The following is an 8,063-nucleotide window of genomic DNA, read 5'->3' on the forward strand; positions in this document are numbered from 1 at the left end:
GATGGGGATTGAAATTGAAACAAATACGCAAAAGAAGAAAAAATATGATGGGTAGAATGGAAAAATTAAAAGGCAACAGATAAAGAATGGGGTGTAAGGGAGAATCGTGGGAAAAACAAGAAGAAAAGAAATAAAACAAAATAATATGAAAATAAAATAAATAAAATAAAGAATAAAGAATGTGGGAACGTGCCAAAACTGTTTGCATTTGGAAAATTAAAAAGAATAAAACAAACAAACAAAAGTAATACCAAATGGTAAAATCCAACCAATTGAATAAAACAAACAAACAAAAGTAATACCAAATGGTAAAATCCAACCAATTGATTTGATTCTGATAACCTATTAGATTCTCTCAAATTTCTAATTCTATTCAAACTCAACCATGTGAGCAGCACAGACTGAATAATAGAAAAAATATTTTTGCTCACACTTTTAGGGATTCAAACACATTACCAGACGGTAAGCTAACACCTTACCATTGAGCTAGCAGTCTCATTCTGACACAAATTAACGAAAATCATATTTAAGTCCAACAAATAGAGAAGGACTAGGAACAAAAATAATTGAATTTCCCAAAAAAGGGATTTAAACCCAAGACCTCCAACACACAAACATGGCATGTAACCACTAAAATAAATGCTAATTAGTGACAGAATTTAACAAATCAGAAACTTAGATTTTTGGGGTGTTACATTAAGGGTGTTTCCATCCGCACAACCCATATTTAATGTGATTAAGGCTTGTATTTGACATAAATTGAACAACTAAATTTACCTATATATAGTTAAACATAGATTAGGCTTGGGAGTTTCTAGCCAAGCAATTTTTAGGGTTTAGTTGGTAGATTTAGGATTTTAATTTAGGTTTTAATATTTTCTTGAAAATAGTTTTATTTCTTATTTTTCGACTTGCATTTTATTTGATTTCAAGTCTTCGTTTTTAAGTATTTTCATAATTTTCCTTTATGTTTCTATTGCAAATGACGCTATCTCGCTAGCTGTTAAAGTATTTCACAGATCTGAGCACATCCAATTTATCAAACGAATCAATTTCTACCATTTTCTCATTTTAATTTAGTTTTTGTGTATTGCATGATTAATTTAATTCTGATGAAGATGGTAATTGAATCAATGAGTGACTAAGTCCTTTATGGAGATTAATGAGCGGATGTGGGAGTTATTAACGGATGGATGAGGGTTTCCCATATGAGTTAGTTGGTATAAATTTATATGTGCTTAAACCTTAGGATTGATCCCCTAGGAAGTAATCTAGGCTAAACGAGGTTGAAAGATAAGTTTACTGAGTAAATTGTAATTTATCTTGGTTAAGAATGTGAGGTCAAAAGATAGTTAGTGTTGGTCGATTAATTAATTAGTAGAGACCGAAAGGTAATATTGGTTAGTTAATAACTAATTCACTAAAACAAACCTGAGTTCTGATGTTAATTACAACCACTAAAGCGAGTTAATCTTTTGTTTGTTAATTGAGATTTCCTTCGTTGATTTATTTATTTCTAGTTATTTTATTTTATTTTATTTTATTTCATTTCATTTCATAATACTAATTTTAATACTCTTATTTATCATAAATTTTATTTTATTTTCTGCAATTAGTAGGATAAATAGGAAAATTATAAAATACAGATATAATTTTTTTTTTACTTTAGTTTATTTTTGCTATTTTTTAAAATTTTTTTACTAACTTCTTATTTTCTGTCTCTAATTTTAATTTATGACTCGAAAAGGAATCACTCCAATCGAGCCACATCTTGATTCAGAGAGATTTCTAAGACACAATCGTCAATTAATGCAAAATGATCCACCCATGGTAGCTGACTTACCTCGGGAAAATCCACATTTTTTTATCCACCTGAACCACAAGTCCAAATTTGTGGAGAGCTATTGATGGCTAAAAGAACGTTGTGTGATTATGCACTACCAACGCTAGATGTCGTGCGAAATAGCATTGAACGACCGACGATTAACGCGAATAATTTTGAGATCAAAATAGCTAAAATTTAGATGATCCAAAACACCTTGTAGTTTCGAGGGAATATGATGGAGGATCCAAACTAGCACCTAATGTCACATCACAAAACCTAGCCTAGTAGTTTCGGGTTAGTGAACCGAGTTTGGTCGACTTGGCCTTGGATTAGTTTTCGGAAGTTAGAGCCAAAATTAGGCTAAAAAATTCAGAATTTAGTCAGAGGAATATATTTTCTCTAAAATGGATTTCAAAAAATAAAATCAAATTTAGAAAGAACTGAAAAAAAATATTTTTAACTAGAAAAGGGATTGATTTGTAAAAGGGTTAAATTTGGGAGTAGCCCAAAATAAATTATATCAATGTTTTAAAACAACCTATTTTTTCCCAATACTGTACAAACCACGCACGCCTCTTCCCTCCCCATTTTCGTCATTGAAAAAAATATTAAACACAAAATCCACATAATTTCTCTCTAAATAACTTAGCCTTGTGATTTTCCCATCTTTCGAATACCAAAATCTCTTCCAAATTTAAAGAAATTCGTTAAAAAACAACATCAATCCCTTCATACATTTTCCAAACAATATTTCACAAAATTAAATCTTTGGTTCATTTTTCTTCTCAGACGAGGTAAGGTTCTAATTCCCTCTTGGAGTTTTATGTATTTTAACCCTTCAAATCAAGTTTTGATCCATTTAGAAAGAATTTTATGTTTTAGTCAAAATTGAGATTAATAATGGTAGAATTTGGGTTTTCAAACTAGAATATTATTTCTAAGTATTTTTAGGCTTTCTATGATGAGATTAGAAGGTTTCTAAACTTACTTTAATCAATCGTTAAGAGATTTGAAAGATTTAACAATTTTTGTTCAAAGTGTTCACGAACGTTGAATTTTCTAGAAACTTTAAATCTAAATTTCTAGGTGTTTTCATGGTTAAGATCTATTGTAAAATGAATAATTAGATGTTTAGAATTGATTTTAAGCAATAGAAACATGTCTGGATCAAGAAATCAAAGTTTCGACTAAACTAGTTGAAATTTTTGCTTTAAAAAGGAGTTAGGTTGAATTTTCTTTTAGTTTGATTTCTAATGTGTTTGTGGTTATTAATGATTGTACGTATTGTATGTATTATGTTTATGAAGTTTTGAAACTGTTGGAGCTCTCTACGAGCAAGGCAAAAGGTAAGGTGAAACTTATTTAAGCTTTTGGCTAGCAAGTGAAAAGAAGATCAATGAGTTGCTGTTGATACACTCAATCCATAGTGTTAATTGAGAGCTTAGGATTAGCCTAAACCCCTATCCTAAATTCTGACTGTAAGCATTTCCTATATTTTTTTCCTTGTTGTAAAATCATGTCTAAGTAAGATGAGTTGTGATATGTGATGCTAATACAACAGGTAATATGTGGAAATACATGAATGTGATATGTGATTTACTAATTTTAATGCACACATATAAGGTCTTATATATGATAACTTATTGAGCAATATTGTGGCACTTGAGGTGCAATTAAATATGAATCCGATGTGTATTGTGTAGGAGATTGTGATGTGAAACTGATGAGCATGAACATAGGATATGTGCATTAAAATAGTAAATAAATATGTTTAATTGTGGATATTTTGGCCTTGAGATATCTTGAAACCGTTGGATACTATAGAATTGTGAGTACTCACCTTTGTATTTTGTGATTTGGGCTTTGAGGCCCCGGGACGGGCTGGAGAGATAAGAGAATATCGAGCTAAGCTCCATTCATTGAGACATGCTGGTTTGTTGGAGAGTGTTTAGCTTAATAATACACTTTTAGGACATGTTAGACTCTTTTAGTTATTAGTGTGATGGAGATCCGTTTATCTAATGTGTGGTGATTGAGTCTACTTATATGTTTCGTAACCTCAAGCTGTCAAATTATCATTATGTGGATTATATATGAATTATGTTGCGTGTGAATACATGTGAAAGAATATGCTAAACTTGTGAGATAATGAATCATGGAAATGTTCTTTTGACTTGATGAAAAAGAGGTTGTGAATGTGCCTTAGTATGCTTTTGCTTAACTTATGTTATTGTGTATTCTTAGCAATACTTCCAGACATTCATTGAGCTTGAAAAAGATAACACTCTTTTCCCAAAATTTGCAGGCTAGTAGTGCATCCAAGGAGCGAACAGTGGGAAAGTGTGGTGATCCATCCAAGGCATAACATTCGAGTAGGTGTTTTTGTGGTTTGAACACTTTGAACAAAGGTAATGTGGGTTATTATTATCTTGGAACTAGACTCATGGCCTATTGATTTTATTTTTAGATTACGATTATGGATATTTTGATGCTTGAGGATGATATTGAAAACGCATGTTGTGTTTTCTTGATGAATATGTAATAATGTGGCATGTATAATGGTGTAAAAGTTTTAATAGGCTTAAAGAATATTCTGGAAGTTCGATAAAATGACCAAACAGATCAAAATTGACATTTAGGATCCTTAGTAAACCTCGATATGTTGGTTTGATATGTTGGGTAGTGATTTCTTACAGTAAAAGTATGGTTGCTAGCATGATCAGTACATGGTATGTCAAATTTTTCTATGATATGTAATGGTGTATATAAGCATGTTCCAATTGATGTATGAATGTATTATGACTTGATCGAATAGGGTTTAGGCCTTTAATGCACGAAATGATAAGCTGGGTAGTGTCAAAATGTTGGTTTGCCAAATTGCAGGCCTATTTGCTGCAGAATTGCAAGGCACGTCGAGATGACGTTTGAATGTCGTCAGGTCATGAGTTTGGTGTCGAGACATCCTTATCATGTTGCCAGGAAAAGGACCATCCTTCAGGGTACGTTGCGATGTGAAGCATTGCATCGTAGAAACATGGCGCATGTGCTCTAAAGGCCAATTTTTTGAGCTTTGCAAATTAGTCTTTAGATTTTGGTGATGAAATTGGAGTCCAAAACGTTTACGAAATGCTTTGAAAATTCACATACCAAAGTCCTAGATGTTTAATTTCATAAATCTACTGATGATTTGGTAATTTTATTATTTTAATATTATGAGAACTTTTCGATTTAGCCCCTAAGATACTTGTTTTTAAAGTTAACTAAGAATTTCTAATCAAACTAAACGGATTCTTCACTAAATGTTTCTAAAAAGATGTTGGAATTAAAATGTACCTTTAAATCGATGTTACACGTGTTTTTGTGTAAGTTTGAGATCAAATGATTATTTTACCCCTATGCCTCGTTTGAGTAAATTTTGATAGAAAAGCATGCAACTAGGTTTCAATTATTTCTTTTCTGTCTATATATGAGTTGAGTGCGAGCATGAGACTTCCGCTGCAGATTGTAAAAGAAAATGAATAATTGCATGCGAAAATATCATGTGGAGTTTTAGATCACTTTGGTGACTAATATGATGTTCCCAATTCGGGTCAAACCATCCCAGTCAACTTTGGTGCGACATAGCTAAAACAGTTCCACCAGTTGTATTCGGTTATTCCATTTTTCCTTATCTAATAACGACGCTAATTGCTTAGACTCATTCGAACCAAGTTCCGTAACCATGTGGGACAATCTTGTGGAAAATTTATGCTCAAACCTTTCCCAATAAGCCAAACCATCCAGCTCAGGCGCGATATTACGAATTTTAAGCAATTCAAAGGTGAAAATTTGTACAATGCTTGGGATTGATTTAAGTCACTATTAAGGAATTGTCCCTATCATAGAATGTAAGAATGATTCAAATTGCAAATATTCTACATTGTTTTGGATTGTAATTTGATTACGAATTGGATGGCACATCCAAAGGAGCCTTGATGATCCACACATACGAGTGAGCCTGTCAAATAATTGATGACATGGCGATGAACTCATATATGTGGCCCAATGAGAGGTTTACATACAACTCGAAACCATCAACGATGAAAGCTACTCAAAAAGTTGATGCATACCAAATAATTTTGGAAAAGTTGAACCGTTTGGAAGTAGCAACTAAACCAACCATTATGGAGCCAGCTTAAAGTTGTGGACAAAATTTGATAAACCAACCGGATGAGGTGAATTACGTGGACAATAGTGATGGAAATCCTTACACGAATACGTATAATTTCGGTTGGAAGGACCACCCAAACCTAACTTGGGGAAGTAACCAATGAGGTGGAAACTTAGTGCAAAACTTAATAATTCCTCTATATCAACCTCCACACTTGCAACGATCTTGGGACAGATCCATGGGGAATGACCACACTCTATGTAGTCAATAAATAGATTGGATAGAGGGAGAAATGAAGTCAATGAAGATGAATATCTGACAGGTATAGTCTATGTGTACCTTAACTCGTAACACATTAATTGATCTAAAGGACCAAATGAGGCAGATGATGGATATGGTGAGTAACATTCAAAGGCAAATTGGTATTGGAATTCCGAGCAACACGAAGAACTACCCTCGGAAGGATGGGAAAGAGCATGTGAATGCCATCGCTTTACAATCAAGTAAGACACTTGATAATAGTTGTACTCCCATCCAAAAAGACGAGGATGTACAACAGCCTATCAGTAAACCCCTGGATGAAACCAAACCTGAAGAACCAGTTGAACAAGTACTTGGACCGGTAGTTGAGCTGGTGATCTTGAATCTTGTAACCATAAAGATATGATTCTCGTCGAGGATTGAGGATAAACAAAAGAGGGACGAAGTAAAATTTTTCTTAACTTATTTAAGTCCCTTAATGTTAATTTGCCACTTTTAAAATTGATAGATAAAATACCAAAATATTTCAAGTACATGAAAAAAATTATGTCGAGGCATAAAAAGCTGAAAAAGGGTGAGCAAATTAACATAGACACCTGTTGTAATGCTATCATTGCTAAGAAAATACCCCTAAAATTAAGAGATTTGTGTAGTTTTACTATTCCTATAAATATAGGGATTGATATTTAAGCAAAGCCCTTTGTGATATAAGGGCCAACATCAATTTAATGCCTCTATCAACCTATGTGAAACTCAGATTAGGGGAGTTGAAAAACTTGTTGATAACATTGCAATTAGTTGACAGGTCCTTGCTATGCTCAAAAGGTGTACTTGAGGACGTGTTAGTTAAAGTGAGGAATTTTATAATCCAGTCGATTTTGTAGTCCTTGGCTTTGAAGAAGATCAAGAAACCCCATACTATTGGGTAAGTCATTTTTGCCACATCTAGATTAACCATTGACCTTGAAAGAAATAAGTTAACCATGAAAATTGATGGTGAAATAGAAGTGTTCAAATGCATCCATGATTCCCAATACGAGGGATTAGAAAAAAAAATTAGGGAATGAATGTTTTGCATTATTTTACACAACCCTTAACAACATTGATCGAAGGTATTTTTTTAGTCTAATGTGTACAATAAAGCATGGCTCAAGGGAACAAGACAAGTGGAAAGACTCGAAATTAATAAATCCGCATTGGATGGATTACGATGATAGACAAAGACGAAAGAATTGATGACAGATAGTAACAGGTCACCAGATGAGTCTGGTAGTCATATTTAAATTTTTATCGTCGAACTTTATTATTCCTATAATTATTTTAACTTTGTGTATTTTGGATTTTGAGGATTGTAATTGTGGATATTAATTTTAGTGAGGATAGGAAGTAGGTTAGTTAGGAGCTAAGGTGACCATAGAAGTGTCTTTAAGTGATTATGCATAACCAAAATAGTTCGATACGTTTGAGAATACCGATTTTGCACTGCCAATTATGTGTCGTGACATAGGTTCCTATATGTTGCGACACAGAACTTTGAAATAAAATATTTTGATAACTCCAGTACGAGTAGTAGCACAAGACTCCTTGTGTTGTGATACAGAACCTTAAAACATCGGAATAAGAAAGCCCCAGGCTGTGTCACAACACATATAGTACCGTGACGCGACACAGCATTTTGAGCCGAAAATCTAGGATATTAGGGTTGCATATTCGACACACACACCCCTGTGTCGTGACACAGCATCAATTTTTTGTAATTTCATGCTCGTCTCTACTCGTGGCCTATCGGATTTCCTATATATACCAGATGACTTCAACCCTAATAAG

General features: G+C 33.3%; 1 long non-coding RNA gene across 1 annotated transcript; it reads left to right on the forward strand.

The window, feature by feature from the left end:
* Nucleotides 1-2,418: 2,418 nt before the first annotated feature.
* On the forward strand, nt 2,419-5,019 carry LOC121213625 (uncharacterized). Its single transcript, XR_005908978.1, has 3 exons — nt 2,419-2,619; nt 4,131-4,233; nt 4,709-5,019. It is a non-coding gene; the product is annotated as an uncharacterized lncRNA (long non-coding RNA).
* Nucleotides 5,020-8,063: the final 3,044 nt, after the last annotated feature.

Source organism: Gossypium hirsutum, chromosome D01 (genome assembly GCF_007990345.1).
Source record: "Gossypium hirsutum isolate 1008001.06 chromosome D01, Gossypium_hirsutum_v2.1, whole genome shotgun sequence".
Lineage (NCBI taxonomy): Eukaryota > Viridiplantae > Streptophyta > Magnoliopsida > Malvales > Malvaceae > Gossypium > Gossypium hirsutum.